Genomic DNA, 8,544 nt, shown 5'->3' on the forward strand with positions numbered 1-8,544 from the left:
AACAATCGCCTCCTACACGTTGTGAAAGATCTTGGGTGGGAAGAGGATTTTTCCTGGGTCATCTTTGATGTGAGCAGTTTCTACTCCTCTATCCCCCACTATCGGGCATAACAGCAGTGCTCTTTTACTTGGAAACATTGACTGATTTACCAATTGAACATCGATTGTTTGCTGCAGACGTGCTTGAGTATTTACTGTCGCACAATTTCTTTGTTTTCAATGGGGATTTCTACCTCCAGGTGTGTGCAGGGCCACTGATAGAAATCATGGAGCCCCGTACAGCCCACCTAATGGGGCCCCTTCAGCTCCGCCCCTGGTCCCTCCTTCAGTCCCACCCCTGGCTCCGCCCCTGGCCCATCCCCAGATCCCGCCTTGAAACAAAGTGCAGGTTTATCTACAAGTGATATTTATTTTTTTCCAGCCAGTTATAAGTGGTGGCACGCTTTTTTTTAATGAATAGGTAGGGGTACAATGTACTCATTCATATAGGGCGAGGGACCCAGGGTTGTCAGGAAAGGGCTCTTGTCCCCATCAGCATGAAGATAAGGTGCTTTGAGGTGGGGGGCACAGAGCCCCCCTGCCCAAAAGCACACATCCCCCCCCCACATTTTGAGGGCATATGACCTGGTATGGTCCAGGAGGAGGGGGGGTACTTGTTCGTTTGACCCCCTCCTCCCCTTTTCCTGACTTGCTGGGCTGCGTGCTCGGATAACGGCGGTATGGATTTTGAGGGGGCCCCCATGCCGTTTTTTTTTTCTTTTGGCGTGGGGTTTCTCTTCAAGATCCGTACCAGACTCCAAGAGCCTGGTATTGTTGGGATCAAAGTCAGATCCCGTTCATTAAAGTTGGACATGAAGTCAGAGGCAAAGTGGGATCCACAGTCATACGACTGTCGTGTTGTACCAATTTGACCCTGGACTCAAGGATGAACAGTGGAAACAGGATGCACCTAAGCTCAATTTTGAGTGTCATGGAAAAGGCTATGAATACTTATGTACATGTGTGTTTTTTTTATATAAATTTGCTTAGATTTCAAACAAACTTTTTTCACATGGTCATTGTGTGGAGCATTGTTTGTAGAATTTTGAAGAAAATAATGAATGGAATCCATTTTGGAATAAGGCAGTAACATAACAAAATGTGGAAAAAAGTGAAGTGCTGTGATACTTTCCAGATGCACTGTGTTTAAACAATATTTTACTATGTTTCAGTCAGAATTATGAGCATCTCTAGTATAATATCGGTATATTAATACAGTTCTTGCATGTCCATAAAGTAACACTTCTCAGGCTGCTGCTGAAATTGGTACTTTACTGATGCTGCCCTTGCTAAAGCAATTCATAATGCCTTTTTATCAGTAACTGAACCGTGGTTCTCGTCAACCTCCGACACTTCCAGGAGTGTCTAAGGCTGTTTGTAGTACACAGCCCACACCACTCTCAGCCCTGAAATCAGGGAGTTTTTCTTCTTCCTGTGAAGCATAAATGTAGCAGCCTGTATTATGAACCTCTGGGGGACACCTGAGGAAGTCGCATGACACGACGTTGTGCGTTGGGCGGAGTCAGGTGACATTTTGCCGAAACCGGAAGTGAAGCGGGAGCGGTGGCCCCACCATTCAGAATACAAGCTGCTACATTGTTTTCATGTCCGTGAAATACTTTTAAATAAAGGCTGTATTTTAACATACTACACGATGAGGGTATCCTGTGTGTCACGAGCTTGCTCGCTGAAACCACCTCATGGGTTTAAAGGGCCATACACCTGGAATGTGGAAGAGCGTGTAATATCAGAGGATTAAAGGGAACAAGGAGGAGGATTGGAGGGGAGCCTGGTTTTGCACCCAATGAGGGGAAAAGTGTGGTTTGATCTGGGATTGACAGGTCACACTGGGAGGTGAGCGCATTTGTGAACGGTGGTGGGAGTCACCTGCATGACAGAAAAAGATTGTCCCGAAGAGTGGATTATTATATATAAACTGTTTATCACTGCATGGAAGAAGAATATTTAAAGGGACTTATGTTTTATGCATTTTAAAAACTGCATTGTTTATTGTATAGACGTGTGTGTAACCCTTTTTACGATATCTAATAGTTAGTTATGCATTGTTTGCTTAGGAGGGTAGATGCAACAAAATTACACATTTTCTTTATTGGCCTGTAGAAAAATAATGACAAGTAGATGCAACAAGGTGAGTTTAATGTTTCTTTCTCTGTGTTGTAATCCATGAAGGTGTGAAGGTTTGCTCACCTGGGTATGTCATGCAAGCCTTTTCCTGTCTGTGGATGTATAGGATAAAAGAGATTTTCTTCCTTTGACACACCTGGATTAAAGTGGTTGTAAACTCACTTGTGACAACTAGATTAAGGCTTATCTGTAGGTGCAAGAAATATCTCCTTAACCTACACTAAGGAGCTATTTTCAGAAAACTTTCCGAAAAACTGCACCGATGTCTACGGCGCAGGTGCACTAAGCGTGCTGGTTTTATGAATGGGCAAATGCCGGTCCTGTGCGCATGCGCGGGAGTGAAGTCATTGCCGCTTCGGCTAATCACAGGGCCGGAAGACGGTCAGAGGTGACATGGCGGCAGAAGGGAACGAGGAGCACTTTGGGGGCTTCGATCTCAGGTAAGTGACGCATAATGAGCTAGTGGGGGGGGGGGGGGGGGGGGTTACTTCCTCTTTAAAAGGAACAGAACCACAGTGGTCAGGATTGTGTTTCATTACACATATAACCAAGCTTTCCTGTTTCTGTATTTTTATAGTTCGAGTTTACTTGCTGTCTGTACCCACATTAATTTTTTATTTGTTCTGGACTATTATAAACACACAGATTAATATCCACATGCTTGCGGAAACCACAGGTTTAATGTAGAGGCAGTAATCTTTACAGCAGTATATTTATTTAACAAAACACTACAGGCTAATCCTGCTCACTGTATCAGAAATATTATCTAAACAATAAAAATATGCCAAATGTATAACTCTTTTCATGAAAATCTGTACTTGTGCATTTATTATATGGCTCTAAACATGTGACGGCAGACAATGCATGCTAATCTCTCATCCCGATCATCTTTTTTACTACCCTTGAACATAATCAGGGGGGGGGACATGCATAAGGATCATAGTGCAGTTTGCCACTCGTCAAAGATCTGTTACTCTGAAACAAAAGGTAACAACCAAAGCACAGGATAATGTTAGACATCTATCACAAAGAAAATATTAGTACACTCTTAGTTGCTGCACTGGCTATAGCAGTAAATCAAACCTTAAAGAGGGTTGTAAAGGAAAAAAAATGTTTTTCCCTAAATAGCTTCCTTTACCTTAGTGCAGTCCTCCTTTACTTACCTCATCCTTCGATTTTGCTTTTAAATATCCTTATTTCTTCTGAGAAATGCTCACTTCTTGTTCTTCGGTCTGTAACTACACACCATAATGCAAGGCTTTGTTCCTGGTGTGGAGAAAGCCTCTTGAGGGGGCGAGCAGGAGCGTCAGGACGCCCACTAACACACAGCTCCTTTCTCTATCTGCAAAGTAGAGAGTGTGCTGACACTCCTGCTCACCCCCTCAAGAGGCTTTCTCCACACCAGGGAGAAAGCCTTGCATTACTGTGTGGAGTTACAGACAGAAGAAATAAGGACATTTTAAAGCAAAATAGAAGGATGAGGTAAGTGAAGGAGAACTGCACTAAGGTAAAGGAAGCTTTTTAGGGAAAAAAAAACATTTCCTTTCCAACCCCTTTAAGGCAGATGTAAACCTTCTATTTTATTTTAGAAAAAAGATGATGTTATACTTTCCTGTTCTGTGCAATGGTTTTGCTCAGAGCAGCCCTGATCCTCCTCTTCTGGGGTCCCCTGCTTACACTCCTGGCTCCTGCTCTTCTCTGAGTGTCCCAATAGCCAGCCGTAAGCTTTGGGGGCACTCGTGTGGGTGCACACTCATGCCAGGCTGTGTGCATTCATAGGCGCACACACAGCTCAAACCCCCCCCCCCCCACTGCCTCCTCACTGGTAAATAAGATAAGAAGAGCTGCAGCAGGTGGCGTAATGCTGGATGGAAAATAGATTGAGGTAAGGGTATACGAGGGCGCTGGGGGCAACTGCTATTGAAAGTTTTTTTTACCTTAATGCAGAGAATGCATTAGGATAAAATACGGGCAAAGAGCGATTCAATAGGAGACAGAACTCCGGAGAAAGGGGAGGGTGGGAGGGCGGGTTCAAGGGTTGGGGGTGGCTTGAGGGTGGGATGAGGGTTTGTTCGGCCAGGGGACACTAATGTATTTATTTATGTACTTAAGAATTTTTTTTTTTTCCTTTGTCCCCTTTTGTATATTTATCGACACATGTATTTAGGGAAAAAAGAGAAGAAAAAGAAAAAAGAAAGAAATTTCCAACCATGTGAACAAAGGAGACTGCAAATTGAACGCTAAAGTGATTGAGTATCCTGATAGTTCTCTGAGGCGAAAAAAAAAAAAGAAAAAAAAGAAGAAAAAAAAAAAAAAAAGGATAAAATACCTTTTACCTTTGGAACCATTTTTAACGTGTGTGTCAAACTTTGGCTTGATATACACTTGTGCTACTGTTGGGTTTTTACTGCTATCCAGGGCTCTAATCGTTTCAGCAGACAGGAAGTGAGAGAAAATCTCCAACAGGGATATACAGGTGCATCTCAAAAAAATCTGAATATCATCAAAGTAAATGTATTTAAGTAATTCTATTCAAAAAATAAAACTTGCATATTTTATATGGATTCGTTGCACACAAAGTGATATATTTCAATTTTTTTTTCTTTTAACATTGATTATGGCTTACAGCTAGTGAAAATCCAAAATTAAGTATCTCAGAAAATTTGAATATTACATAAGACCAAAAAAAAAAGGGATTATTAATACAGAAATGTTGGCTTACTGAAATGTATGTCCATAAATAGTATAGTATGCACTTGAATCTTGCAGGGTACAGGACAAGATTGCATCATATACCACGCTGCTATAGCGTCATGTAAATTTTTGTACACTTCAAATAAAGTTGAGGAAAAAAACTGTGTGATTCGCTGAAATGTGCTGGCTAAATGCAGCCAGAATGGACAGCTGCCGCACACTACACTGCTGCAATATAGTGTGCGGCAACGTGAACAAGACATTAGACAAACTGTATACTGTATAGTGCTGTCAAGTGTAACATTTTCAGAGGGTCCCTGTGGTATGTTGTGGGTCAGTAAAGATAAGGAATTTGTCCAATGACTACATGTGATCATGACTGTGCTATGACCCTGCATTGCCAGAGAGGCAGCTACACACTCTTAAAGTGGAGGTTCACCCAAAAACGTAATTTTTAACATTAGATTGAGGCTCGTTTTGTGAAGGGGAATCGGGTGTTTTTTTTAAATCAAAGCAGTACTTACCGTTTTAGAGATCGATGTTCTCCGCCGCTTCCGGGTATGGGCTGCGGGACTGGGCATTCCTATTTGATTGACAGGCTTCCGACGGTCGCATACATCGCGCCACAATTTTCCGAAAGTAGCCGACGTTCGGCTTCTTTCGGCTACTCGTGACGCGATGTATGCGACCGTCGGAAGCCTGTCAATCAAATAGGAACGACCAGTCCTGAAGACCATACCCAAAAGCGGCGGAGAAGATCTATCTCTAAAACGGTAAGTACTGCTTTGATTTAAAAAAAAACACCCGATTCCCCTTGACAAAATGAGCCTTAATCTAATCTTAAAAATTGTTTTTCGGGTGAACTCCTGCTTTAAGGAGTTCTCTCCATCTTTGCAGAAGTAGCTTGATGTTAACAGCACAGATACTAGTAAGGTTTTGCATAAAAATCCTTATATGCACTGTGCCAGCTGAGATACCATGTAGAGAAAACCCCTTTGGCATTTGTTCTAGAGCTTGTGTTCACTTTACAGCCTAGTCAAAACTTTGATTAAAAAAGTCAGCACATGGGACAGTACTTGCATAAAAAAAAAAAAAAAAAAAACACATGTGCAGCCATAATCAGGGGTTAATACAAGGCTAGGTGCCTGTTTATAGGCACTCGTCAAGTATAGGTGAATCAGTGAAAGGTCTACCTCCTCCATTCAGAAAAACTCCTGTGGATCATATGAGTGCAGTTCACCATCAGAGACGGTCCTGACTCTGGAAAGATCTTGACCATATGGTCAGAATCCTGGATCCACACCTGGCATCACCTCTCGGCAATCCGCCGAGAGCCTGTGCCAGCCCCTCCCATCCATTCTGCCCCCTCCTCAGCCCAGCTCTCATTGAAGAGCAGAAATCCGCTGACTGATAGTCACGATGTGTGAAAGGGGGAAAACTGAGCGATCAGCAGTGTTTGATTGCTCTGTTCTCACTACAAAGCCGGTGGTGGACAGATGCAACATGGGCTTGATTCTGCATCCACCTAGGTGAGTATAAATGTTTGTTTATTTGGAAAGCCTCTACTTCTCTCTTAATTGTTCCTATGTGAGTGATCAGAAGACCTTATGGGTACCTTTTTAAAGGAGTTGTAAAAATGCATTCTATGCATTAAGATAAAAAAAAATGTGTGTGCAGCAGCCAACCCAGCACCCCCTAATTACTTACCTGAGCCCCATCTCTCCCCAGCGATGTCCATGAATGTCTAAGCTGTCCGGGGCGCTCCTCCTGATTGGCTGAGACACAGCGGTGCCATTGGCTTCAGTGGCTGTCAATCAAAGTCAGCCAGCCAATCGAGAGAGTAGGGGTGGAAGCTGTGACTCGGCTCCAGTGCCCCCATAGGAAGCTGCTGGCTGTGGAGGAGGAGGAGTGTAGTATGTTTACTCTATATTAATATTTTATGGCAATTTCAAATCTTGGAGACCTTTTGGGTTCAAAGTAGATCTGTGTTGAGGAAAAAAGAGGGAGTGACTGTTCTTTTAGAAGTGCTAGCAGGGCAGCCATCACAAATTTTGGGGCCCCTTACACAGCCTTAGGCAGGGCCCCCCTGAAGCAGAGAACAGAGTGCGCTGACAAAAAAAAAAAAAAACATTGGGTCATTTACAGGTGTAATATAAAAAATAAACGGGATGGGCCTGTAAGAGACCTTGGGGACCATAAAAGGATAATTAAACACCTTACAGGTGGAATCCCTTTACCCCCCTGATGGCGGCCCTGAGTGCTATTTGCGTGACCATAACGCTGATTCAGTATGCTCTGAATGGCTGACTTGGGGCCTGATTTTAGTGGCTGTGTGCTTACTCCAGTTCGATGACCCCCAAAAAGTACTGAAGCCAGAAACATCTACCATTTTTAGGAAAGGGTCAATGGCTACCCAACTATATCCCCCCTTAACCATTTCTGCCAGTACAGTTTTTTTTTTAAGTGCACATTGCTGACCTTCAGATGAAAATGCTAGTACTTCTGACATAAATACAGATCAGTGATTATGAAAGTATTGAAGATATTGGCTCAACATGAACAGCCAGAAAGATAGCATCTAAGGAGGAGAGGTCAGCAGGTCTCGGTACAAGTGTTCTGTAAATAATGACCAGCATTCAAAAGTTCTGGTAATTGGCAATATTTGATAAATAAAATGCAAAGCTAAAATGGATTTTCCTTTTTTTTGCAGATGAATCAGGCAAAAAACAACCCTTGCCCTGACAAAGGCTCAAACCTGCTCAATTCCAATCCGCCAAAAGCTAAACAAATGCCAAAAAAGAAAGGGAGGAACAGGCTATCAAGGTTAAAAGCCAAACAGAAAAAGTGGAAAGCAAAAGCTGCATCCCAAGGGAAAACATGAGCCTCATAAAGGAATGAAAGAAGTGCTGTGTCTGAGTTCTCCAGATCATTGCCTGCACTATCAGTCTGTGCCCGCACACAGACAAAGAAGGGTTCCTCCAAGTTCCCATGGAAGTGGTAAATAATGGTCCCACAATAATTGACTAGCCTGTATACTGGCAGGACAGAGGAATTTTATGGAGCTGCTGAGGTTATGTAGTTGAAAAGAACGAAATCATGGACTAAAGCATTCAAGAAAAAGACATTTCTAAACACATTGAATTGTTCTTCGAAGAATAAAGTTTATTTTTACTGTAAGAATAAATGGAAATTTCTCGGTATGTTAATAGGTATAATTTATAGCACACTTAAATTATGATGAAATGATGAAAAAAATGTATAAACCTTGCAAAAGTTTAATATTACAGCGAGTAAATACAGAATATGTGTATCCAGAATACAGTATATGTAAACCTCAGCTTTTTCTGTAAAAGTAAAGCATGGTTCACCCTTCTCAACTCTGTGCTTCCTTATTTATCCTTTAATATGAAGGGCTGTCACAATGACCTGTAGGGAAGCTAAAGCAGTGAGAAGGGGCAGGACCAAGCTCAACTCTTACAGAAAAAAGTTAAGAGGAGCTCCAGTCATTTTTGTGTTTGTTATAAGTCAGTATCTACAAAAACTGTAGCTACTGATTTTTAATAAACCCACTCGCTTGTCCAGGGATCCAGTGATCCCTTCCCTTGGGCTCTGGTCTCGGCATCTCAACTGTGGGCACCTGGCTGTGACAGCTTGCGCTGTGCCCAC

At 42.5% G+C, this 8,544-nt stretch overlaps 1 protein-coding gene across 1 annotated transcript in view; it reads left to right on the top strand.

Moving 5' to 3' along the window:
* The window catches only part of ICE2 (interactor of little elongation complex ELL subunit 2), a 123,295-nt gene extending 115,217 nt beyond the window's left edge, over positions 1-8,078 (top strand). Inside the window, exon 16 of the mRNA XM_040342974.1 lies at positions 7,589-8,078. The gene's annotated coding sequence lies outside the window, so the exon portion shown is untranslated. The remainder of the gene's footprint in view (positions 1-7,588) is intronic.
* Positions 8,079-8,544: the final 466 nt, after the last annotated feature.

This window comes from Rana temporaria, chromosome 3 (assembly GCF_905171775.1).
Source record: "Rana temporaria chromosome 3, aRanTem1.1, whole genome shotgun sequence".
NCBI classification, from domain to species: Eukaryota; Metazoa; Chordata; class Amphibia; order Anura; family Ranidae; genus Rana; species Rana temporaria.